Here is a 27,290-nt window from a genome sequence, read left to right on the forward strand (position 1 = left end):
AGTATAGAAGGGACAAGATTGATTTGTGCAATGGAAATGTAGCCAGATTGCTTTACTGAGCTTTATTCAGCTGATTTATATACAGATTGTTTTATTTGGCTATTTGTGCTGAGTAGTATCGTGCCCTACTTGTTTGGCAGAGTAAAGCACACACTGTATGTGAGCAAGTATCACTGCTTCCTTCAGAATTACTGTCTTAGGAGTTTTGAAAATGCCTGAATAAACTCTAATAGTAAAAGCAGTTGAGTAAAACCATGAGAATGCCTTTCACAGTTAGTGATGTTTGTAATTGAATGAAAGTACTTAATTCCAAACTTTGATTTTGCACAGGTATTTTAAAAATAAATTGTCTTGTTGCACATAAGGACTGCCCAATTCCTTGTGTTTAATTGTAGGAAAGTAAAATGCTGAGGGGGAGGGAAATACTGTCCTCTTGCTTTTGGAGTGCTGGAATCATTTGAAAGCCCATTTTGTTATCCTGAACTGTAATCACAATTAAACACAACCTAGGTGTGCTGGAACCTAAACACGGCTTCTTTCTTGAATGAATGTTTGCTGGGGAATATGTCTGAGCATCCTCTATCCCAAGAGGTTTTGTGTATACTGGTCTCCTGAGGACTTCCTAATCACATACAATGATCTTTACCTGGCTAAAGTCTATTAGCATTGTAGAAAAGAGATTATAGTTGCTTAAATTGAAAATTTCTCCCAAGCAGTTTTAGAACAGGAAGATAATTTTTCTTTTTAGCTTCACCTGTCTGAGGCTCTTTACAGTTTTTCTTCTCTCTTTTGTGGTTATCCTTTATATAAGAAAAAAGAACTTGGGTCTTTGATTTCTGCAGCCAACCTGTATTTGTCACGCTGCCAATCTGTCTCTGAGAAAGTCCTTTTCAATGAGCTGAGCAATGTTTCTGTGCAGTCCCAGGCAGGACAACAGCAGCTGGTACTTCAGGTAGAGCAATTGGTGTTTGAAAGGCCCTTCTTTCTGCTGCTGTATAATGAGCTAGTTGTCTGCTGCATTTAATCACATTTTGAGCTTTACATGGTTCTTCATTGCAAATTGAGCTATGGCAGTGAAATTATAAAATCTCACTCTGTCACTGTCTGCCCATGATCGTGGCTTTCTTTTCTTTCTTTCTTTTTTTTTTTTTTTTGAAATTATGTTAATACTCTTTGCATTTGAAAGTGCAGCAAGCTAAGTGAACTTACGATATATATTTTAAAGGAAAAGTGTGGGGTTTATTCATTGAATAAAACTGAAGAGCACTGGTGGCTGACTCTACTAAAAATGGACTGTTGTCCTTGGAGCACTGTCTGATCAGAAAAAATGCTGAACTTTTTTTTTTTTTTAATTATTTATTTGCTGGTACTATTACACTTGCATTTCCAAATTATCCAAAATGAACTGTTCAGATGAGCTCCTGTGGAGATTCTAGTGAAGCACAACTCGTGAACACGTTTCGTATATGTTTCAGGAGCTCCGTTTCTTGAAATGCATCGGTGGTTCATCAGTCAGGGTTGCGTGCCACCTTTCAGCAGTGTAGGCACACCGTTTTCTCTTAAGTCGTGCTCTCTGTCGGATATTGCCAAAGGGAAGAAGCGGCGTCTGTGGGAAGCCTAGATGGGCTGTGAAGCCCAGACTGCTCTGGAGGTTGTCTCCAGTGCGTTGGAGAGCAGCTGAGAGCGCGTGCGTGTGTGGTCCGAGCGTGCTGGCAGGTCTCACAGCGTGCCTGCTCTGGCTGCCAGCAACCTGTAAGCTTGACGTGGGCCAAATTCTCCCTTGCTGTATTGTCTGTCTTTTCAGCTGAGGTGAAAGGGAGGTGATTTGGTCCCACTGTCTCTAATTTAATCACTAGTAAAGCATCTGGGATTGGCTAAATTTGTGATGCTGCTGCTTTTTGAGGCTTGTGATTAAGAGATGTTTTGAATGAGATGAAAAAGTTTTTGATTAGAATACCTAAAAGCAGTAATTTACGGTTTTGTCTTTTCCTCCATTCCAAAGTGAAGAAATTAAAAAGTAAAACCTCCAGCATCAACAGTTGCTTAACACTTCTGGATTTTCCTGCAAAGTTACAATTTTGCACGTCGATGTTTATTATACTGTCTATGCAAAGCTATGGGCAAACCCTGGTGGTTTTACAGTTTCCAGATTTGTGTAAGTATGTCTAATACAAAGAACTAGTCTCTCATCACATAAGCCTTTGCTGTATTTTTCCTTGCTGTTTATACTGCAGTGGTGCATGGCAGTTGGCATTCTCTGCCTTTCTTTACTGAACCAGGTGATGTTTGTGGATGTTTGGGAATTGGCTGTAGTTATAAAATATGGAATCTTATTTACACTTGTTAAACTGTTTATCCCTGAAAGACCCAATACTGTTGTATGTGTTAATAATTGGTTTGATTTTTCAGTGTGTTGTACTGTGCTATTTGACCCTTTCCAGCTCTGTAAGTGCTATAAGGTAACAAGCTCAGGACCGCAAAACAGTTCGTATCTGTTCATATAGAACTCATTTTTATAGTAAAAACCTGTACATCTGTGCCATGATGTAAAGAGCTGTTTCAGCTTTGCTTTAAAGGATTTGACAAAACGGCCAGTCAAATGGTGCTGTTATTTGTGAAAAAGAAGAGTTATGAATTAAATACTAACTCAGAGAGGGACCCTTTGACAAGACTCCTTTCTTTGTGTTCTAAGCCTCTTCAAACTGCTGTGTTATTGCCCAGCTTTTATGGGTACTTAGAGTGCTGAAATTCAGAACTCTGTCTCTTTAAATCTTATTTTACAGCTCTGAGCTATGTTACATAATCTCTCTAAATAGCTGGTTTATTCTTGTTTCCTTGCAGACAGTCTGCTCTTGCTATATCCATGTCAGATTCGTAGTTACAAGTGAGTTGTTCTTGACTTGGAGCTCTGATACTTTCAATAGAGTATTCAGTGGCCAAAAAGAAAAGGGAGAAGGAAAGGAAGGTCATTGGCATGTTTATAACTTGAAAACTTCAGTTACAGATATTTAAATTTGGTTAAAACTAAGTTTGAAGATTGCAGGTATGTTTAGCTTAATCCAGTTTCTGAACTGTTGTGCTGTGTTTTTAATCATTCCTTTAAATGAGTATGTGTATTTTCCTTCAATCCTCTTAAATACCAAAGCATAGCTAGCAGTAGTTTATATCCTAAACTGACCAGCATTACTGAAGATGTTCTTTAATGCATATTTTGACTGTTTGCTTTGAAACAATTTGCTTAATTTTAAATCTGTGTTACCATCACTAACTTCATAGCTGGTTTATTATGAGTGATTATGAGAGGCTCTACTTTCTACCAGGACTATGCAGTGTGATTTACACTGGGATTATAAAGTATGCATGAAGACTAGATGTATCCAAAGAACAGAAATAGAGAACATACCTTCTTTTAACAAAAAGAAAACTACAAGAGAGTAGAGGATAGCAGAATCATAGGATAATTTAGATTGGAAGGCAACTCTGGAGATTCACACTCAAAGCATGGTGGCTTTGAAGTTGCATTAAGTTGCTCAGGGCTTAGTGTAGTTGAGCTTTGAGTATCTCCAAGACGGATATGATGCAGTCACTCTGGGCAACCTGCCCTAATGCTTGACCACCCTCATTGTGAAGAATTTTTTTCCTTGCATCTAGTCAGAATTTATTTTGCTGAAAGTTGACTCTGTGGCCTCTTATCCTTTTGCTGTGCATTTCTGACAATTCTGGCTCCATCTTCTTTGTAATTTTCCACTGAGTAGTTGAAGATAGCAACAAGATATCCCCCTTAGACTTTTCTTCTAAAGGCTGAATAAACTCATCTCTCAGCTTGAAGTCATGTGCTTCAGCCTCCTAATCATCTCAGTGGCTCTCTGCTGGACTTGCTGCAGCATGTCAATGCCTTTCTTGTGCAGGTGGTTCCTGAACTGGACAAAGTACTCTAAATATAGGCTTACAAGTGCTGAATAGAGGATAATAATCACTCTTCTTGACCTGCTAGCTGCATTCCTCATAGTGTAGCCCAGTATGTAGTTAGCCTTCATCACTGCAATTGGGTATTGCTGACTTAAGTTCATTTTTTTGTTTGTGAGGACTCTAGATCCTTTTCTGCAGAGCTGCTCCCAAGTAGGGATTCTAGCAGTCCCCAACCTGTACTGTTGCCTGGGGTTCCTCTGCCCCAGGTGCATCCCATGGACTTGTGTAAGCAAGCCCAGTTTGCTTAAGTGGTCCCTTGCCCAACTGCAACTAAGTACAGAGACCTGGGAGGCCACTTAGAACTGCCATTGCCAGTGAAGACTGAGGAAAATCATAGGCAGCTGTAAAGCCAAGCTCGTCTCATGCCCTGCCTGCTCAGCTTCCTGCGTATCAGTACGGACTGTTTTTGAGTGTTGAGGAGATTGTCCTTAAAGACTGATCAACTCTCCTGGCCCCTTTGCCCTTTACAGCAGGATCCCAAGGGCTCCTGCTTGCTACTTCTCTGAACAAATTGAAGTATGCTTTTCTGAAATCCTGGGTTGTCATTAAGCCACTTCCCTTTCTCCCTTCCTGCAGGATCTTAAACTCTGTCATCTCAGGGTGGCTGTAGGCAAACCTGCCATCAAACCTGACAACCTCCACCACTTTTTCTTTTTTAGGAAATAGTAGATCTTCTAGTCAACTTGTCCAGCACCTGTGTCAAAAAATTGCTCCCGATACATCCTGGAAGTCCCTTGTATTGCTTCTGCCCCATTGTTTCCCTTCCAGCAGATGTTGGGGTGGTTAGAGTTCCCCATGAGAACCAGGGCATCTTCCCACTGTCTAAAGGAGGCTTCATCTTCTGGATCAGGTGGTCTGTAGCAGATACTCACCACAGTGTTCCCCTTATTGGCTTCCCCTCTGATCCAGACCTATTAACTCCTTATTGGCCTGTCATTTCTTTTGCAGGACAGCTTCCTGTGTTAGAGTTGTTCCCTTGCATAGAGTCCCCTGTCGCCTTCCCTGCTTGCCTTCCTGAGGGGTCTCTAATCATCCATCTCATGATTGCAGTCATATAAACTAACCCACCCTGTGTTGGTGATCCCCAGGGAGGTTGTAGTTTTGCAACTGCGTACAGACTTTGAAGTATTACCATTCGTTTCCCTTGCTGGGTGCCATCTTTTCTTTGATTCTTCGCCGCGTATCAACTACAAATTATCTGGTTTTGATTTCAGTAACAAAACTACTAGTCTAATCTCTTGTTATTTTCTTGTCTCTTCTGCTTTCATTTCTTTAGAGATACAAGCTTGTCCCAATTCTCCTGACTCAGGCCAGTCTCCACTTTTACTTAGTGTCCCATTGCATTTTTTTTTGTTGCCTCTTAAACAACTGTTGCTTTAAGTTCTCCTTTTCTGGGTCTGTCATGTATCCTCCTTAGTTTCTTTATTTACTAAGGCTTCGAAAGACTTATTCTTCTCTATTCTTCAATCTTATCCTCTTTGATCTGTCTGCTGCTTTGTCCCTTATGAGTCCTTTGTTATTGTTAACAACTTTTGTCTGATTCATTTTCTTCATCTTTCCATTTGATGCATTAGCTTTTTCCTTCTCTCCTTGAGGAGGATCTCTCTCCCCCCCCCCCCTTTTTTTTTTCATCGCTTCAAATACAACCTTTTCCTCTAGAAAATTTCTTCATACCTGACATCTCTCTTCCATCCAGTCCCATGTCATGGTTTGAGCTAGGGTGGGATTTAGCTGGTAAAGTTTACATGTCTGTGTGAGCTAGTCATCCTAAGCTCCCTTCACAGTCTCTGCAGAGAGGCAGACAGCTTTTGGGTGCGATTAATTTCAGCCAAAAGTGAGTCAGATGACTCATATTCTTAAGTGCCTGTTTCTCTTCACTCGCTGAGATGAAGTCTAGATTGACTAAGCTCAGATGCTCATCTCTAAAGATAAGGGTGATAAATCCTACGCTTCAGCATCTGTGTTTGCGTATCTTCTTGTTGACGTAGACTTAATATGGCCAAAACTGAACTACTGAATTGCATCCTGCTGTTTTGCCATCTTGCATGGTAACAAGCTTCCTCCTTTTGAGGGCACTCACAGCTTTCCCTCCTTGTCTCTTGTAGATCTGTCTTCTACAGCTTCTGCTAAACCCAAGCTGAGTCCTAGCCCTAACACTTGCATGTAAATTTCTTGCACAAGTGTCTCTTGACCTTCTTTGCTCTTCCTTTTTGATCAGAAAGTGCTCCAGAATTGATTTGCAGAACCACTCCCCCCTCTCTCAAATGTTCCTTGAGGAATTAACTCTTTTTGACAGTCAGCATGTAAAAATATTCCTCCTATTCTAAAATATAATATTGTGGGGAAAGATTGATGAGACGAAATACAGAATACAAGTGGAAATTGGGAAGCTGTCACCAAGGTACACTGAGAAGCATACTGCTAGGAGATGGTTGGAAGGAACAGAGGAAGGAAAACAGAAAAATTGTAAACTGGGATATTTAAAAAAATTTTTTTTTTTGGTATCTGAATGTCTTCATCAAATAACTTTAATAGGAATGTTGTTTTCCAGACTTGTTTGTCCTTTCACATTTATGATTGCTTTTGCCATAACAGTCCAATGGGGAACTTTTCCGAGGTCATTAGGCTGCTGTGTTTATTTCCCAGCATGCTGGACCTCTGTGCTGCTTAGGCTTGCGTCTCAGTAGCTACTGGGTTTCCTCATCCTCTACCCTGATGCTGGCTCTGGTGAGCTGGAAAAGTACCGCCCACAGCTCAGATGCTGCAGTCCCTGGTAGCTGACGTTCAGAGTGTATCTCAGTAGCTCACACACAGGAGATTTTGTGTTTACTGGTATTGCCACTAGTCAGTGCAGGCTGGAAGAGGCAGACAAAGAAACCATTCATTAAAAACAACAACAACCCCCAACAACAAACCAGAGAGAGAGTACTAGCTCTTCACTTCAGTTAGCATAAGATATTCCAAGAGTTTGGATAAAAGAAACAGATCAGTGCATTTCCCTGCCTGCTTCTTTATTACTCTTGGTGACCTGTGGAGTTTCATTCAAAGGCATCTGAGGGTGCTCCGGGTCTTGCTGTCCTGTTTGCAGCTTCTCCTCCGGCACGTGGATACTCTCTTCTTCCTCAGGTGACTGATGAGACTCTGTTTCATGATCTCCAGTTATCTCTGTTAAAAGACCAGTCAGGTTCATCAGTTGATTGGGGACCACATTTTGGTTATGTGTTGATGATTAACTCCTTGAATTCAGACTTGAAAAATTTTCTTGCCTTATGTGTTGGCCATCTTTGTTCAAATGTGCTTTGATAGGCAGGGACGAATGAACTGCACGTCTCAGAAATGCTTTCAGGGCTTTCTGTGCACTGGTTGTCCTCCCGGCATTACTGATGCAGAGGATCCAGGATTCTTTAAGTCAAAAGATTGGGATCTGCTAGAGCTAATGTGCTGGTAGAGTTTTCCCATGAGGATGATTGCGACTTTGAGCACAGCGTCTCACCCAGTTGAAATGTATGAGTGAGCCAGGCTTTACTGTGCTTCCTTATTCTGTTCTTGTGTTTGCTTAGCTAGAAAAAGAAAAAATTAGAAAAGGGAGTTTTAAAACCTGTTGAAGGTACTGGTTCAGTCCGAATTTGGACTCGGGCAGATCTCTCTGTTGTCTTTCTTTTCATTTTGAGATTGTCGTTGAAGCTGAAAAAATAAAGGAAAAAATTGCAGACTTAATTCAAATAAGTTAACAGATGATTTCTGTTATCATAGATAATAACAGAAATTACTTGCCTGTTTGGCCACTTTGAACTGGCATGATTGTGACCTTGAAGTTACAGGTGTCTTTCATGGTTCTTTTGCCCTGTCTTCTTTCCTGTCTCTCTTCTGCTTCTTAGTCCATTCGCTGGCTGTGGGTGAGAAAACTGTTGTGCCAGGGAAGCACAAATCTTAGCTTCGTTTTCACGGGCGAATGAAGAAGTTGCCTCTGATAGTCTGCACATTTATGAAATTTCTGACTTGGATATTAAAGTTTTGGCCTCTTTTACCTTAGATTTTTTTTCTCTGTTTTAACTTTGACAATTTCTATTTCTATGTGACGTAGAATAGGACGATATATGTCATGTTTGTGGAATTCATTGACGGAGACTGATCTCCCTGCAGCCTGGTGCAGGTAATTGGAACCTGTCATTTCTCTTGAGAGCAGTCCTTTATGTAAAGACAGTTTAGCTAGCCGGCTAATGTTTTTTAAAACACTCACTTTTTATAGTACCATTCATAAGGAGATGAATTTGGATATTAATAGGTCTGACTATCTTCCTGCTTGCACGCTGTGACAGACAATAGGTAACTGCTCCTCTCCCCTTTCTCCCCATTCCAGTAATGTCTATAAACTTCTCCTCTGGTAATCTCCTTTTTTGAAACCAGCTTCTGAAATAAACCATTTTAGCTCTGAAAGGGTGTTAGACAATGTAAAAGATACTTCGGGTAACAAAGCTTTGGCTTTAGTTCTGTGTAGCTGCTGCTCTCCATTTTTGATAATGAAAATATATATGCTATTCATATGATTTGCCTTAGCGTTTTCTTGCCAGTGAGTTGCTTCTCAAATTTTCCCTATCATTTATTCAGTTTGGATATATAGCCTACAGTGCTTCTTTCTTGCATTATGTACAAATTATTACTACTCTAAATCATAAAGCAATTTTTTTGAAGTCTAACAAAACTCCCATTACTGTAAAAGTCTCTTCTTTTTAGAGTACTAGATGTGTGCTGTAATGCTGGCATGTGGTGAATGTTCTTGGAAGAGGCAAAACTTAAAAGCATGATTAAAACAGGGCTGGGAAACTGCTATATAGGACTATAACTAAAAAGAATATCTGAAATGCAACTTATTTCTTGATGTGGTTATTCTAAGTAACATTGCTCTGAGTAAGATGCCATCTTGTACAGCTTAGAGCTTTTGGGGCAGCTGTGGCTGGGAAGGAACACTTGTTCAAGATGATGCCTTCTGCTGTGTGGCATAGCACTGGTTTTGGAAACGTTTACAGTTGATTCTTGAAATGTCTGTGTCGTTTTACAGGCATGATAGTTCAAAACGTGAGTGGTGAGGGGTGTTTCTTTTTAATGCTGTGTTCTCTGATAGCAGCTAATTCTATACTTTGTGCATTGAAAATGTGGTGTTATTGTGCTTCACTAAATAAATTGGAGAACTTGTGACAAATGCCTTTGAGTGTGTGCTTTTTCGCATGCCGTGATGTGCTCAAGTGTGGTGCCATACAGCAGACTTTTGGGGGAGGCATCTGATGCTGTATCCATCTCTGGGCCTCCAAGCCCGTACCACAAAATGCTGTATATGGATGCATCTTTTGCAAAAACTGCAACTACATATAGGAGACTTTGGTAGGCTTTTATCCAAGTGAGGAAAAGGCTGTTCATTAATCAACTGGTGTTACCAACTACCGTGGGCTGTGCTCGAAAGTGAACCAGCAGGCTGACCTACGTCAATCCCTTTGGCCTTGTAGCAGGAGATGCTCAATGCGGGACCACGTTGCGAAATGTGCTCTTTCTTTCTCCATCTTCTTTTTTTAGCACACGTTTATAACCCACGGTCCTGTTCCGTTCAGTCCTGCACAGCCAGAGCGAAGGAAGGTGTTTTCTGTTCTTTTGGCTTGGCTTAATCTGAGTGGGAAGCCTTTTAGAAATGTTCAGTTCTGCTGGCAGATGGATGCTCTCTGCTTGCAGTGCCGCAGGCCTTTGCGGCTTCTGTCCCCTCCCTGCCTGCCTCCTCCCTGCGCACGCAGCCTCGGCTAACGTAGTCACAACATAAAAAGGAATGATGAAGAAACAACGTGCTGCTCTAATAGCCTTTTTTTTTTTTTTTTGGTCATTTGCCGTGTCTTTAGGGAGTACCTCTTCATTTCAGGATCCCCAAGGATTTCTTCAGCGGTGTGGTAGTACATGTTCTGTGATATTTTGCTGGAACAGCAGGGAAAATACTTAATGCGTGAGGACCAAAATGCTCATTCTGCGTACGTGTGAATCAGTTCAGAATATACAGAATACATGACATTCGGTTTGAGTTTTCAAGTGATTTTCATAACCTAGGCTTGACTGTTGCTTGTTCTGAGGTGGCCTCTCAGCTGTATAAACTATACAGCAGGCCTTTAAACAAACAGTTCGTTAACTTGATGTGTTAAAACATTTGAATGAATTTCTGAATTTTGCTAAATTGGCAGTTGCTGTGTCAAGAGCCTTCCCCACTTACAAGCAGCAGTTGGCTAACACTACAGCTGAAGAGTTTTGTTCTTTTTTTTAATAGGATCGCAAAATGTTACTGTTTACTGACATGCATTGCATATATTTTAATTGAAAAGTTTCCAAATTATACATGACCAGAATTAAAACCCATTCTTCTACACACATCACTATGCCTTAATGTAGTGGATGTCTTAAATACTGTTACAGCTAAGATCACCAGGTGGTGCTGTTACACATTGTTTTAAAACACTTTTTTAAAAATAAGTTTTAATCCTGAAAGAAAATGCCATGGTCATAGTTACTCAGTTGTGATTTCATGGGAGGAGCTGGGAGAAGGAGAACGTGTTCTCTTTGACCACCTCTTAAAGCAGAGCTTTTCTTGAAAATTTTGTTTTTGCTCTTTTGCTAAGTGTCCTGAGTGAAATGGCCCACATATGTTTTTTACCTGTCTCCAGTCCAGAACTGGTATAGGGGAGAATTTAGGAGGTTGCGTGATGAGTATGATGGACTCTACCTAGGTTACAGCTTAGGTGACTTCTTCTCGGGTGATGAGCTGGCTTATGAAGTCCTACGTTACATGATAAGGAAAGATAACACGCAAGTACTATATGTTTTAGTAAAGATGGAAGAATGAAGTGATGTCCCCTCCTAAACTGGAAATAACCTGTTTCTTGAAGGGCATTTAATTTAACTTTCCAAGTTTTGAAAAGCAAGGACTGCAGCTTGCTGTGGAAGGAGGCTCCTTACCGAAAAAAGAAAAAAACAGGCACATAATAAATGACTTCTTTTTAGCGTGTTCACTAAATTTAATGCTGTTCCCCTTATTTTAGAAAAGCTTTAGATCATACATACAAAATAAAGTCATTTATTTCCTCTGAAGTTGTACAGTATTTAGAATTACAAGGAAAATTACTCGTTTCTTAAGCCTTTACATCAGTGGCTATTTTTAGATAAGCTGTGGAATGGGAAATCATGTGTTTAAAGATGCAAGTCCTTCCTTAAGATGAAGATTTTTTTTATTGTCTTTTTGTACTCAAGTAATTGACTCATTTTGGGCAATATAGACAACTAATTAGTAGTGAACAGAGTCTAAGCCTAGCAAATGTCAACCATGTAGGTAAAACTGAGGGAAGGTTAAATAATTGGGGGGAGAAAGGGTTGTCAAATGGATAATCCTTTTGGAAAATATTACTGTTACTATCATTTTATACATATTCCTTATATGGAGAATATAACTCTTCAAAAATGAATTTTATCGTGTTTCATAAACACTAGAATTTTTTTTTGCTTTGATTGTGTTTTAATAGAAATTATAAATGTCTATTTATAGAGGTAGAGATAGAAGTACAGTGTGGACTTCACGAACTCAAGCTCCAGTGGGGCTAAGAACTGCTACCAGGGTAGCAAGGAGCTGGGCTGAGCATGCTTAAACCTGTTTTTGAGCTATGCTATTCAGACCTACCCCTGGACATCAGCAGGAGCTGATTGCTTGGCCTTATTGTTTAGGATCCAAAATACGAATTTAGAAGCCTGGCTTTAATCATGTCGGTTTAAAGCCTTTGTACTCTTATAACAAAGCTCTCCCAGGCAAACACAAGATAAACTAAGTGAAAAGGTAAGTGATTACTTAGTTATTCTAAAGTCCATTCAGAGCACTTCCGGATTTCCAACCCGAAGAGGCTTTTCCTAAGCTGGAACGATAGAAAAATCAATCAAAGATGGATCTTTCTTCAAGGAAAAGTCATTAGCCCTGAATACAACAAAACAAATGGTTAATTATGTTCAAATACATTGTTCCCTAAGAAATTATATTACGCTAACGAGCCTGTAAGTGATTTTTTGGTCAAATTATTTAGGGATGGGGTTTTGAAAGAAAATGGTATATTTTTCCTTTACATGTTATAAGCCGCTCAGTTGATTGGTAGGCTTTTGGAGAGTGTGTTATGAAACATATAACACTAACAAAGCAGTTTAGGGTCACAGTTCCGGTATCTGGGAGTATACACAGAGCTGGGTTCTGGTACAAGAATAACTCATACATGAGAACGTGTGTCTGTCACTCGTTACACGTAAGAATGTATGTGAATGCTATTTACATTGTACCCTAGATGTGCTAATTTGATTGCTTTTATAAGTCAGTATTCAGGGAAAGCAGTCCATGCATTTTTATGGTAGGAATCATGAACCTGGTGTGGCTACAAAGGGGACTGTGTAAGTTTCAGTCACTTGCACTTTGCTTTGTAGTCCATTTAAGATGCATTCCTGAGAACAGGTTGCCCTCCAGAAACTGGACATTAGGGCTGGGCTGAGGTTTCTGAAAGCAATACAGAGCATACTGAACCTGAAGGTCACTTATACATTAATTTTGCAAGGACAAGAAATAAGTTACAGCCATCTTCAGGGCTCTTCCCTTTTAGAAAGCATCCCGTGATCTTGCCTAAAAGGGACATACGAATAGTGCAGAGTCACCAGCCGTGCGCTCCTGGGGTTTAGCACAGGTGCTAATCCTTAGCAGTCATTCTGTGACTTGCTTTTAGGATGTTGCAAAGCCACTTGATGTAGAAAGGCAGTTCTGGTTCCTTTGGGCGTGTGTACACGGACATGCAAGCTCAGATACACAGAAATCCTTTTCCATGGGAAAAAACACACTTTTTAAATCAGGCTAGGAGATTGTTCTCTTTGCTCATAGAATATGCATGTTACAGATTTTGAGGCGGTACAGACAGCTGTTAACCTGTACTTCCAAACTCCTTGTAGCATCTCAGACAAGTCAGGGGCATTGCGTATTACTGCTGAGCTGCTCTCGAGGCTTGCTGCTGCTGCAAAGGAGGATCTACTCCCTTTTCCAGCGTCTCACTTCCCTGCCTTGCTCTGGCTGTGGTGCTCATCAGATCCTGTGCTGAACTTACTGAACTCAGTAATCCGGGAGAAAACTGCCTGCTTTTTCTTTCTTTCTTTCTTTCTTTCTTTTTTCTTTTTTTCTTCTCCTCTCTGAGTTAGCAGCTCAGCACAAAATCTGAGGAGCAATAAATGGGAGATGGTGCAAGGGAGGGGCTAGACTGTGTGATGGAGATGAAAGGGGGAAGTGAGATTTCCCCTTTCAACCATCTCAGGGAACTTCATCCTCTGATATTTTACCTGATCTGTCATTAAAAAAAAAAAAAAAAAAAAAAAAAAAAAAAACCCACAGATTTCTTCTAATCACTAAAAGATGTAGGAGCGTTTTCCTAAAAATACAAATGATTAAAAGTAGAGCCCAGCTGCCCCCGTTGCGCTGACTCTCCTGACTGTGGTTTATCATTGCCTCTCTCTTATTTCTTACCATAGGTCTGCTGTGGAGTGAAAAAGGGAAGAGCAGGCCTAATGTGAAAAAGCAGGAAGTCACTAATAGCTCTTAGTGTACCATTCACTACTTTCTAACTACCAGCCTCCATTTTAAATGTGAGACGAATCCTCAGCATTTGCTAATCCAAATTCATCCGCATTTCTGAAGGTGAGCGCAGCTATCTCCCCATCGTCAGCAAATCGGCAATTGCAAATGAGGGAGATTTTAGAGGGGTTGCCTTATTATTCTGAGCCCCATGCAGCTTACCAAATCCAAGCAGGTGTTATATTTGCTTACTTCCCTGGCCGTGAAAGCTCTGTGAGCTCAGGGAAATAGCTAGAAATAAAATTATTGAATGTCAGCTGAAATCCTCTAAGTGATTTCATAAGCTGTACTAATGTGGGTGAATAGCTTTGCAAGTACAGTCCCTTTCCTGAAAATATATTTCCAGAAAATATATTTCTGTTCTGAAAGGCTTCTTTCTTTGGGGAGGTGTGTGTGTGAAGCTGGAGGAATAGTCTGACATTGTTTTTAGGTGCATGAAATCTTTGTTTTTAAGCTCAAATACAAGGAAAATAATTTATCAGTTTTCTTAGTGCTTTTACGGGGAAATGTGGATGCTGAGACTATTTAAAATCATCTCAAAGTTGATTTAGAGACTATGGTTCCTACCATGCACTAGGGAAAAAAAATGCTGCTTTTGGTGCAAGCTGAATTAGTCCTTGAGCATGTCAAGAAAGAATACCACTTTTCAAGTGATTTTTGGACCGAATCCAGGGTGCTTGTGAGGTGACGTTTGTTGTCTGAGTGGTCTGTGTTATTCCAGCTGGCCGTATACTAAAAGTTAACTCTTGCTTGCTGCCAGCTTCTTTCTTGAGAGCAAATGGGTCTCAAGCAAAATAGCTTTGGTCAAAATAAAGTTGTTGGACATCCTGTGGATCATAAACATACTTCTGTGTCTTTCCATTCACAGACCGCAGTGAGTCTGCCGTGCGTTGATGGCAGATGTACACTAGTCTCCTCAAGGGTAGTTTGCACCCTGTTTCTAATCCTGGAGAAGTGGGAATAAAAATAACATTGTTTCTGAACTGGAAATAGAAATAAGGTGCACCATTACAGTGGCGCTTCTAAAACAAGATGTAGCACATTTTCTTTTTGCCATTGACTAGACAATTCTCCTACTGTACGTATGGGTAGTTTTATTTTCCCCCTAACTATGCTCTTCACTTTTTGATCTGACAAGTACAACAAATATTTCATTCCAAGATCATTGCAGTGTTTGATATCAGCTTTAAGAAGAAAAAGAATCTTGACGTTGATCAAGGTCTTTGACACAGAGAACTAAGGCTTTGAGATGGCTTTGGATTTCTGAGAAACATTGATTTGTCATGCCAGGAAATTTAAGTTGTGAAATTACACTGGTGCTGAATATTAATAAACAAATATAACCATAAGGAAACTTCAGCAGAAGGTAAACATGAGCATCAAGGAGTGTAAGGGGTGATATAGAAGCAAGAGTGTATTTGGAGTGATTTTTTCCCTCTGCATCTCATCTGCCAGCAGAAGTGATGGACTGCCACGTACCTGAGCAGTTGACTGTGGAGAATCACGTGTGGTTTTTCTCCTCTTCCAGAAGTACTCGCTCACCAGTAAGCTGAGAAGAAGGATCCTTATGTCAGATACCCGTTGCTGATTTAGTCTGTGGAAAGGATAAAAGGCAGACAACAGCAGCCACTTGGAACAAAATGTTTCACTGAAGTTTGAGTGCTGTGATTTCAAAACGGTACCAGGCACAGTTACCACAGACTACAAACAGCGTTGATTCAGAGGCTTCAGAAATGTTTGGCTGTTACAGCAGAAGCCGAGTTCAGCTTCTCATCTGTAGGAGCATAGCTTTCAAGAGGTAGTTGAACACTGAAGCATTTGTAACTAAAGCCGGGTTAAACAAAGCAGGACCTATACTTGTTATATGATAGTGTGATAGAATGGTGATTTGACTATACAGAAATGCTCACCTAAGTGTCCTGTAGTTAACTTAGCTGCCAGGGCTCTTGATATATGGATATAAGGTCATCTTGCATAAAGTGAGGCAAAATTTCATCTGCCTCTCTGTTTTTCCTATGATCTTAGAGAAAAATACAGAAGGTAGGAAAGAGACGGGACCAAATTACAGTTGTTTTGTGGGGGGAAAAGCCTGGTCCTGGAGGTTGCCTAACTACTCTAAGTTCTGCTGTAGCTGTGGAACTTATGAGTATGGTATAAATAGAATTTACTTTATAGATTCTACCAATGCAATATGTGTGTTAGGTTCAAGATGATCCTGATATTAAATGACTCCTTAAGGCAGTTTCCTTGATTGCAGCTCCACAAAGTCAAAGAGAACAACTGTAAAATCTGATTCTGATGTTTACAGCACCAGCCTGATTGAAACTCTGGGGCAGGTAATGTTTTATAACAGACTTTTTATTTTTAAAAAAAGGATTTTCCAGACACAGTCACTAATCTGAAAAATGTTATAAAGTTGAGAGCTGTCTGTCGTCAGACTTGGTTTTTTTTTTAAAATTCAGACAGATCATTCTCACAACTGTTGTAGGAACTATTTCTGAGGTGGGTTGCAGTCAGTGCTCTTCCTTGTGTTAGATATCAATGTGTACTCTGTAGGAGCAGTGACAGTATCAGGGGGGAAGAAACCGTGTCTCCTTTAATGAGATCTCTTAGGTTGCTGAATAGCAATCATCACATAAATCCACTGATTTCTGTTTAAATCTTTAGTCAGTATGTTCTCTGATAGCTATTTTTCACCATGCCATATTACCTAGGGGAAAATGAATTAATAATGCATCAAGTCCTGGGTATGTATGTTTAATGAATGATCTCACATCCTATCTTGGAGTCATGCTGCACAGGAAAACGTGTTGTAATTGATCTTTGAGGTTTGGCATGTGAAGAACAGGAAAATGTAATTGTGCTTACCTGAAATTTCCTTTAACTACTAAGGATGGGCACACTGGAGGTGAGTGGATCATCCAGAAAAGCAAAGGAAGTTGATATCTAAAGATGTTTTTGTAGCAAAGTATGGCAATTTTCTTCCATAATCACACGCGTTGAGTTTATTCTTCAAAGTGTCATTAATACAGTATGTAATTTTAGGAAAATAGAATGGAGTTGTGACTAGGGGAGTTCTTTTAAGAGGCAGGAACTCGGGTGGGTGGGTCTTTGCTCTGCAGGTTGGTCAGATGGTCTGACTGGCGTTGGGTCTGTGTTGTTCTGCTACCAAACTGCAAGCAGGCCGAAATGCTGTTCTACTGAATCAACAGAGCTGGCTCATTGGGGAGGAAAGGAGGAAAAAGCTTTTTTTTGAGGCTGTATATTGAGAATACAGAATAATTCTGTCATGCAAAGTAGTTGCAAGTTTCTCTCTGAAGCTTTCCAGTTTTGCAAAAGCATGAGAACTTCCTTGAACCCGGTAAATCATCTCGCCCCATTTTTCTCCTTCTGCAGGACCATTCGCTATCATACATTCTTCTTATTTTTTGCCCTTCCTGGATTCGTGTGTTCCAAGCAGTGGGGGTTTCCGCCGGTTCCCTTGGGAAACTATTATAAGGTCCAATGAGTTGTATTGTAAGGAAGTTCTTGTTAATACTATGCTTACATTTTCCTTTAATTTCACATTATTAGTCCTTAGTCATGAGTTCATGCTTATATCTATTTATGGCTTAAACTTCCATTATCTTCCAGAAATCTGGTGATCTTCTGCTCCCTTCTTAACAATTAATGTTCTGTTATTGGATGAAGGCTAAAAGTTCAATCTTTGGGTCCTTAACACCTCCCCTCTCCCCCCTGTCCCCCCTCCCCCCCCGGCTCTCCCTCTTTAATTCTAAGATGATTAAGGGTTCCTGAGGAGGAGAGCAAAGTCGAGCAAGAATTCTCCGCTGCCAGAAAAGTTGCTAATGACATCCCGTGTGTGAGGAGTAGGTTCATGTAAATGGAAAAGATTACATATGTGCAGATGGATAGCACTCAAATATGCCAAAAATTTTCTAAGAGGGCTGTGTCGGCTTTGTAGACGCACATAGATGTCATTGTAATTTTAATTCTTTACTGGAACAGTCTGTAAATCTGACTTATATAAATGTTATTGTATAAAGAAATGCAAGGCTATTGCTGAAATATGTGCATTTTCTCTTTGAACATAAATCTCCTTTCAGCTCAAAGGTGAAGTAGATAGCGCAAGAGACGGGTTTGATAAATAACGTCGCAGATGCGCTTCATTGTTTAGCTGAGATTTGTGGCAACCTTCACTTATTTTTAGTTTAAGAAGGAAGGAAACATAAAAGTTGCGGCTGAAGCTCTGTCCATAACTTGTCCCACTGTCTATGGGCAGTACACAGACAAAATGATCTGGAGCAGTTGTAGCTCTGATCTGAATAGGTGTTTTGTATTGGTCAAGAAGAGCAGCCCCCTCAAATCCATCCTCCTTGCGTGTTATCCGTAGCCGATGGACTCAGTTGTCGGGGACAGACTAAGGGCAGAGTTTCATTCCCTAGCTGCGGCCTGAATAGAGATTAACTGATGCTCTCTTTCCCGACTGCTGGGTTTCTTCTTACCCCTTCCGTTTAAAGGAACGAAGTATTTGACTGCAGTTGTCAGCTTTGTATAAAAATGCCTTAAATAAGTATTAACCTAATACAGTCTCTCTTGCTTTTGTTACGCCTCCGTGCCTTTCCCAGCTTGATTTCACTTTTTTTCTCCCTTTCTGCTTCCATTTTTAGATTAGGTTTTGTCTCTTATCCCTTTGATATCTTTAATAACTGCCTCCCCCCCGCCACTACTTCTCTCTGTCTTCATCCCTTGTCCCTTGAGACTTTCTCACCACAATTCCACTTTTTGTGATGACTTAAGGAATTTGATATTTTTTTTGAAGTTTTTACTTTGGGGATTACTGTGTCCTGGGCTCCCTGCGCCTGTCGGTGAGGTAAAGGTCTGGATGGGGAGAAGCTGTGGTGTTAGTCGCCCATAGCATTAGCGATGGGGGGAGAGAAAGCCCCCGAAGCCAGGGCCTTTTTCAGTCCTGGAAAAAGCAGCAACCGTAAGGCCAAGTACAGCTTGAGAGCAGCATGGGTATTCATCTCTGTCAGTGAGGTCTTTCCTGCCTACACAGCTGGATGATGGAGAGTGGAAATAATTTACCGCTAACAGTTTTATTTTGACAGCACAACTGCCGTGCGGAGGGGCAGGCTGAGCTCTAGGGGGGAAAACCGTTTTGCATGTGTCTGAGGACAAGTAAAGTCTCAGACACGTTGCTGAAGGTAGGTGCTAAAAGGTGGAAAGCAGGGGAGGTTCGCTGAGATACATGGTCACCCTTTGGTGGAAAAAGGGAACGGGCAGACTGGCTTTTATAGCGGGGAAGCGGCTTTGCTGTAACAGCAACTATGAAGGTGGATTAAAGGGAAAGTGTTCTTTCTTTTTTTTTTTCTTTCTCTTCTTAATCAACCTCAGTACGCATGACCTTAGCCAGCCAGGACGGCAGCACTGCGGAGAAGTGGTAACTGCTCAGCCGCGGTGGCTCAATTACTTTTGATCGTGTCTTCATCTCCTTGGCCTCAGTTGCGGTCCTGGCCAGGGAAAGCCTTCACCTCCTGCTCCCCCGCGTCCTGGCAAAGCCGTGTTGTTGCCGCTGTTCTCGCCTCTTTCCAGGGTATCCGCAGGACTCTGAAAAAGAGCTCCTGTCAGTTTTCACTCCTCTTTACCGGGCAAAAGCCCTGATGGTTGGGGAAGGCGCTGGAGCTTTCTGTCAGCAAGCACGTAGCGTTGCACTGATCAACACGCTCTTCGAGTCCAATGAGCTTTTCATTGCAGAAATGGACCCGTTTGTGTTCAGAACCTTCATTTTTGTTTTGCTTTAAGGACACTGGTAGCTTTCCCCAACAGGCGACTCACGGTATCCTTGAATATTTTTTTTTCTTCTCCCTAGCTGGATAGATCATTAGCTAAGTGCTTTTTGCTTTGTATGCATAAAGCAAGTTCTGACCTCTTTAATGTTGCTAAATTACTGTTTTTAAAACTTTGAAAAAGTAATCTTTTCCCAACTGTCAGATTATGTCATGAGCAAATCCCCCCCCCCCGCAGCGATGTAGAAATGACTCTAGATTTTGTTAAAGTTAGTGTTTGGATCAGCAGTAATACTGTGTGACAGCAGAAATGTTTCACTTCTTGTTTTGACAAGAAGAAGAATTGGTAATTGATAAGTATGGGGGAAAAAAAGTTTAAAACATATATAGATATATAAAAATCTCTAGGAATAACTGTCATTTAAAAAAAGAAACACTGTCCAAGCAAAACAGAGGAAGATTAAAGCAAAGTCTGAATAATGGTGCTATCAGAAGAAAGTCTTGCATGCTCAATAACAACCTCTGTGCTAAAGTTCCTGGTATTTAAAATTTTTCTTTCTAGTCCTGTTAATGTCAGACAGGTAAGGGCTACATCCCATTATATGAATGATGCATGCGTTCCTAATTTAATGCACCCTTTCAGCTGTTTCAACTCTGCAACAGATGCAACTCTTAGGTGAAAAGAAAATTCAGTTGGCAAAACTTTAGGAATTAAAAAAAAAAAATCTGTATTTGCTTGCTTTTGAAATTAATCTTAAGCTACCTGAAGCATTTCACTATACAGACAACTAATGAACACGTTAGCATTTATTTAAGCTGTGATAAGAAGGACTTTTCTGTAAGCACAGTTGTCTGAGAAGAGCAGTGCGGGCTGGGAGCAGAAGCAGAGAAGCAGAAGCAGCCGGGGCAGAGCGTGTACTTTTCTCTTTGACCCATTTAGGCTGTAGTCTCACATTTGCCTTAAGTCGATCCACGTGTACGCTGCTGCTGACAGCATTTCTCCTCGCCCCAGCCACCTTCTGCCAGCATTAGTGCTTGTGAGGCTGTTTGTTGAGTTATATGAGGGAACTGGTCCAAAGGAAAATTTAACTTTTTGTTGGTTGGGCTGATTTTCGGCAGAGCAAGTTCCCTTATCTGTATCAGCATGTGGCTGTGTAAATGTAGTGCTGGAGGTGGGAACACTGCTTTCAGCAACAGCTTGGGCTTTAGCTTGACTGAAAACAGTCGTGATACCATGCCTTCAGATGGTAGCAAATCAACAGACCAGCTTTTTGGGTTTTGTTTTTCCTTAGCATCAGCATTGGCTGTGGTTTTCCAAATCTTGATTGATGCCAGAAGTGAAGAGAAGTAATCTTCAGTAAAAAATTTATTAGCAAAAAGTTCTTTAGCTATATTAAAAAAGTGAGCAAGGCTAAAAGCAGCAAGCCACTGTCTAAGGCTGATGGGGCACAGATCAGCAGTAGTTCAGGGGCAGCCCCATAATAAGCAGGTTGCCTTCGGCTGTCGGCCTTCGTTGAACTCGGGGTAGTGGTTAGATGGATAACGGGAATGCGATTACCAAAGTACCACTGGCGCAGGAAGCAGGATTTCAGGAATGGGATGCAGAGAATCAGAGGAACTGCTTGCTGTGCCAAACTCTACAGAATTATAAGGCAAATTACTTCAAATGGCCAGTTGCAGTATTTGAGAGAGTCTGTCCATGTGGGAGTGACATGTTATAATTGGAGAATGGCAAAAAGTGTGTGCGGAGGTGGGTGGGGGAAGTTGTGTGGGCACGTTGCAGGCCTGTTTTGGCATTGGTGCAATACAAGGACTTGCAACAAATTCTGAGCAAACGAATACTTAAAGTACAGATAAGCTCTGGGAGAGAGATGTCAACAGCAGGTTTTCTAGGTGAAAGAAAAGTAGTTTAGTATCGAATATTTAAGAAGTGCTTGGGGTCGTCACCACTAGCAGGACTTTTCTTTGCAGTTGTTAATATTAGAGTTTCGTGCGGGTTATTTTTAGCTGAATGAATGAATGTTTGACATGCAACGAAAGGGCTTTACCAGGGGAAGCAGTGAGGCTCACCTGGTAACGGGGCATTCGCCTGGGAGGTGCAGGGGATGGGTTTGGTTGCTGTCAGCAGGCGAAGACTTTGAGTACTGGTCTGTGCTCTGGGATGGTCTGGTTTTGGCCCTAAAAGATAAAGTGGGGCCATCAGTCCTTCAGGAAACAGGTCTGCGTTGAGTCTTTTTTTAATTTCCCGGTGTTATTTTTGACGTGGGTCAGCTCAGTGGTTTGATTTTCTGCGCGATGCCACACACAGTTGTGCTGGCGCAGCTGGTGGGATATCGCAGGGGAGGGGGGAAGGCTGGGCACTGTCTCATACTGCGGAGCAGACCGTAGCAGCCTCCGACGCGGGTCTGCCAGGCGACCTAGGCAGAAAGGGGGCCCCTGTCGGAGCGGGTTAGGCTGAAGTTAGGCAGAGCGTGGGAACGAGGCCAGCATCTGTTAACTGCTTTCCTTATAGGCAATTAGGTGTTGCTGGGAATAATTCTTAGCTATCCTTAGTAAAATAAAAGGTGGTTATCGTGCCAGGTCAGCACTGCTGTGATGCCCTACGATGTCATTCCCATTACTCTTCATTGGGCTTTTTCATTATAAGCTCACGGAGATAAAGCTGCTTCTCGCTTGCCGTAGTGTGTGTGTTGCTGGAAATACGCAGGCAACGCTCGGGTTTCCTTCCTTCCTTCCTTCCTCCCGCGATGTTACTTGGTGTTTAAATGGTTTCTTGTCTTTGATCACGGGACTCTGATGCTGATTAGGCTTCTGGGAGCAGCCCTGATGCGCGATGCTGTGCTGATGTTCCCGCACTGTCCCCGTGGTGGGTTGCTTGGTTTGTTTTGCTTATTCGTAATACAGATAACCTAGATGGAAGCGTGGCGTGGAGCAAAGAGCAGGAAATTCAGTCAGGCTTTGAGCTGCAACTTGCTGGAATTGGAAGACAGGACAAAGCACCCAGGGATGCCCACGCACAGAGGCGGCTATTTCTTCTCAAAGAGCGAAAATAAAAGGAATGAAAAACTGAACGCAGGATAAAATCTGCACACATAAAATTCAGTCGGTAAAGTAATTCGTATCCTGCTGATGAATTCCCAAGTAAACATCATCCAAAACATTTCCTTTAATAGGATATATAGTGTTTGTTACCATAACTTTGCAGAAAGGATTAGTGCTGTTAACACGACTCCTTTGCCGCATTCAGGTACTGTTAGTTCCCAGTGGCCCTGGAGCAAACTGCAGAAGGGGAGAAAATCTGTATGCCCCAATTTCGATGATGCATTTTGGTATTGTGATAACTGATCATGTAAGCTCTGGCCGGGTACTGCCTGTTATTTCCTCGGAAACTCAGGCTTCATGCCGCAATGTGCTATTTGGAAATAGCGGTGTTGCTAATAGTCGTTGTCTGTGGGAAGAGCTGCAGATCAGCTGGCAGAAGCCAGGTGAGACTAATATAGAGCTGTAGCTACTTGACATTACTGACTTTCAAGTGATCCAAAAAAAGGTATGATTCCTCTTGAATGATGGGAAAGAACAAGATGTTTCTGTAGTAACCAGGCCATAAAAAAAGAAAATTGCTTGTAAAGATTGGGCCTGATTTTCCCCCTTTCTCTATTTTGCTTCTATAATAATTTAAGCTGCAGTTTTGCTATCAACTGCCTCTTGTGTAAGCAGTTAATATTACCAAATTTTTACTTCAAATATATTTTTGTGACAGTGATTTCTAGCCCACACATGTTGTTTTGTAATAACCACTGTTTCCTCCATCAAAAGGACAGAAATTTTCTGAAATAAAATGATAGCAGAATTCAGCTGTCCTATCTGAACTTGTCAGTTCAAGTCTTACATGCCAGTCCAAAGCATTGAGCTTGGCATCAGTTGAGAAGATGATAGCGTTTTATTTCAGCATGCTGGGAAGAGTTTGATGGAAACACGTCTTTAGCAGACTTGGAACTGAAAACTGAAATAGAGAAAAGGGCCTTTTGTTTCTAGATGGAGATTCAGGAGCGTGATAAACTTTGCTGCTTGGTAGCCTGGGAACTTGATTGTGTGTGTTGCGTGGTGGGTTTTTTTTGTTTTTTTGGTTTTTTTGGACAGTATGTGCCTTTGAGAAATAAAGAGGATTGCCTGGTATGCGTCTTGTATTTCACAAAATTTCAGTAGTTTTTAGTTTTTCTTTTTCTCTTTAACTGAAGAAAATATGCTTGCTGTTTCATAATGGTGTGTATGGGGGATTTTAGTATCCTTGCTGGAGTACTTGCTTCGGAAGTATGCTATTCCCAGTCCTCTTCCCAAAGATACTAGGTCACCACTTTAATGCCATCGCTAAATTGCAAAGGGAGCACGAAGTGTAAGCTTTGACCTTAAAGACTGTATTTCTTTTGGTACGAAAATCCCAGCATCTGTCAAAGACCTGTAAGACCCAAGAAAGGAAACTATTATTACAAGCTGCCAATACGAAAAAGCTGCATCTACTGAGGGATGACTTGTTTTTTTCTTAAATATTCTACCTTTGCTTAGCAATTCTGTAATAAATAAGTTGTTAAAATACTACCAGAGTGGATGTGATATGTGGTGGCTCTTTTTCTGCCTGTTCCACATGATGCCATGATGCTATTCTTTCATAATATTTTCATAGTATTGCTCAAAGGAGTAATATGGCTCAAGTTATAATATGCTATTGCCCAAAGGACAAGGCAGGTTTAATTTGCTTTACTGTTTTCTGGCCAAGGAGCAGTGGATCACAAATCTTGAGATCACAGTTGCAGGTTGTTAAGGGATAATCCCCCCCAAACTTTCCCCTCAACCTTCTGCTGGATAAAATGGATGAGAGAGTCAGGAATTTGTTGTCTCGAGTTTTGCTTTATAACCCAAAGCAAGATACAGCTTACATGTCTGGCAGTTCTTTTCTCTTCCATCCAGTAGAGCAGATCAGTGCGTTTGATGAGTTCCTAACGCTGCAATGTAATCTGGTGAATACCGAGTTGAGCAGATTGCTAATAAATTGCATTGTAACGATGGATATTCCTACTGTTCTGGCCGAGATCTTAAGGCGTGTTGCGTTCTTGCAGATAGCTCGACTGGCTAACTGCACACTGGGACCATATGGTCAAACTGGCAGAATGGGCATCAGCCAGCAGTTAGAGCTGATTGAAACTGTGCTGGTAGTCTAGAGCAAACCATAGAGAAAATCAGGAGATAAACAGCAAATGGAAGGTTATAAAATGCCACCCAGCTTGCAAGGAGCAGTGGGAGTAGAAATGCTTTCAAAGGCTGATAGACATAATGGAGCGTTGTAGGTCTGCTGGAGGGAATTGCTTATCTCCTGAGCCCTGTAGCTTGCAGCTGCTCTGCAATTCCTACCCAAGTTGACCATCTTGCTGGAGGAGCAGTGGATGATTTAAGAGATACCGAAAAGCTTAGCAGGCTTGTGGATACCATTGCAAAGGTATAAGGACTTTTAGTGTGGAGGACTGGCAGTGTGAAATGGGTATTTGATCTCTGTCGATGGTAGCTGGAGCATTGGAGAGAGAATTTATTCTGGTAAATTATTTTCATATGTCCGAGTTCTGTGCATATGAACATCTGCTTTTCAGATGCAAACAGATTACATTGCTGTATTTATAATTAAATAAAATATTACAGAGACACATTTTTCAGCTCTGGAAATGTCAAGTTGATGAGACTGGCAGAAAAGCCTGGAATCACAAAACTATATTCTTTTAGTTGTCACCTGACTGGAATGAAGACGATTTAGCTGTTAACATTTTTTTTTTTTTTTTGACAGTTACCTTTTGAAAGGAGATGCTTCTTGAATCTGTGAAAGAACCTGCAGGAATGCAGGTGTTTCATATTCCTTATGTAGAAACGTAAAAAACCTGATTGCTAATGCTACCTTTTCCTACTGATTTGTTATGTTACATAAGATACCAGAAAAGTAGGTGTTTGTTGCTACATCAAATTCAAGAGAAAAAGGTCTTTTGATCTTTCTTTAATAAATAGGAGATTGGTTGCGGAACAAAAATATTTATCTTAGATGATGCTGTAAGCAGTAGGCTTCTGCCTCTTGTAAGAGATGAGGGTGAAAACAAATTAATTGTTGAGATATGCACCATTTCTAAGATTCTTCTTCCTGTCCTATGCTGAGTGAAGGTGTTCGTTTTGAGGATCAGTGACAGTACTGTAGTCATCTTATTTTCATGTGAATTGTATGATTGACATGATACCACAAAGCAGCTCGAGGGAGCACTAGCGCTCTGAAATAAAGCCTTCGTTGGTCTGCTGAAGGTTGAGTAAAACATTCAATGAAACATTTCTGAAGCGGACGAATACTGTTTTGGGCTCTCCAAACTCTTTTGATATTTGTCTGCAGACAATGACTGGCCACCTCTAAAGTAATTACATTTTTTAAATATTGATGCTGGATGAAAAGCTCAGCTCTAAAAGCATATATTACTTAAAAGCACACTGTTTACCTAGGATGGATTATGATGAATTATGTTTCTACATTTGAAGATGAGAAAAGGTTAGGTATGCAGAGAATACTAATGGTAACTTGGAGATGGGACCAGCTTGGTGGGAAAGGTTGCTTATGAAGGAACCTGATTTAAAATATCTTCCTCAATTGTTTTTTTTTTTCTTGGATGTTCTTTGTTTCCTAAGTGCCCTCCGAGGTGTGGAGCCTTGCAGGAGAACATGAGAAGGAAGGCCTCGTTCTAGGGACGGGCCTGGAGGCTGCTGGGGGAGAAATTTTGTGTATGCTTGCCCTGTTCTCACTCTTCTTTTTCTGGGGAGGGGCGGGGGGGAGGAGGTATGGTCTTCTAATGACTAAGGCAGACAGTGGTCATGGACTGTGGTCATGAGAGTGGGAGGGAGGAGGGGGAAGAGTCCACCTTACTTGCTTCTGCCCTGTCAGCAGCAGCTCCTCCAGTAGAGCCCATTTGGAGTCCTGTTGCCCCCCCCCACCCCCACCCCCATCCTGGAGGCTTGGAGTGGGAGACAGGAGATGATCCCAAGGTTTGTTTCTCTTCCCTGTTCTCCCTTGTGGCATAACTACAACACATGTGGTTGTCGCTGATGAACAGGTGACAGCTCTTGTCCCTGTCCTTGCCTTAGCCCTCACCCATTTGCTTCCTCTGTGTGTTTCTGGCACAAGGCTGCTTCCTGGAAGTTGTGAGAGCAGAAATCTTGGTTTGGAGTCCACCCTTCCTTCCTCAGGCCCAGGACCCACATGAGCTGCTGCTGTGGTGATGGTGTGGCAGGCTCCCTTTAAACCTTTTTTTGCTTGGTGACCTGCAGCATTGTGGTCCCACTGTCTTGTCAGGCTGGGCTGGCCCCATATACTGGTTCCGCCAGTAGTCCAGGAAGCATCCAGGAGTGCATGCAACTCTTCCTTGATGTAGGAGCCACTGCTCTTTTTATGTTTTTACAGAAGCTTTGCTTGTAAATATTGTCTGAATTGTGCTTTAAAACTTCTGAAATCTCTGCTTGGTGCCAGCAGCCTTTGTGACTCTGAGGACAATGAATGGGACTGGTTTTTATTTAGAAGGGATACTGCTCTCGCTGTTGCAGTATTTCCACTCTGGATCTCCCTGAAGCCAGGGAGAGAGGTGCATGGGCATGGCCGTGTCTGTCTGTCTGATGGTTCATCTACATGTAGTGCCTATAACCTCTACAGATGGCGGTTCTTTATGTCTTCATCTTGATAACCATGCGTGACAATATATGACCAGAATGGAGAATACCACTGCTGAATGGAGAAAGGCACTTCTGATATAAGTGCCCTCAGTAGCCTCCTTGGAGGTTGTGAACCTCAGGCTGATGGT

The 27,290-nt window shown here is 41.5% G+C and overlaps 1 protein-coding gene across 2 annotated transcripts in view; it reads left to right on the forward strand.

The window, feature by feature from the left end:
* Nucleotides 1-27,290, forward strand: part of BRF1 (BRF1 RNA polymerase III transcription initiation factor subunit) — a 172,658-nt gene that overhangs the window by 15,289 nt on the left and 130,079 nt on the right. The gene's annotated exons all lie outside the window — the stretch shown is intronic.

Source organism: Dromaius novaehollandiae, chromosome 5 (genome assembly GCF_036370855.1).
Source record: "Dromaius novaehollandiae isolate bDroNov1 chromosome 5, bDroNov1.hap1, whole genome shotgun sequence".
Taxonomy (NCBI): Eukaryota; Metazoa; Chordata; class Aves; order Casuariiformes; family Dromaiidae; genus Dromaius; species Dromaius novaehollandiae.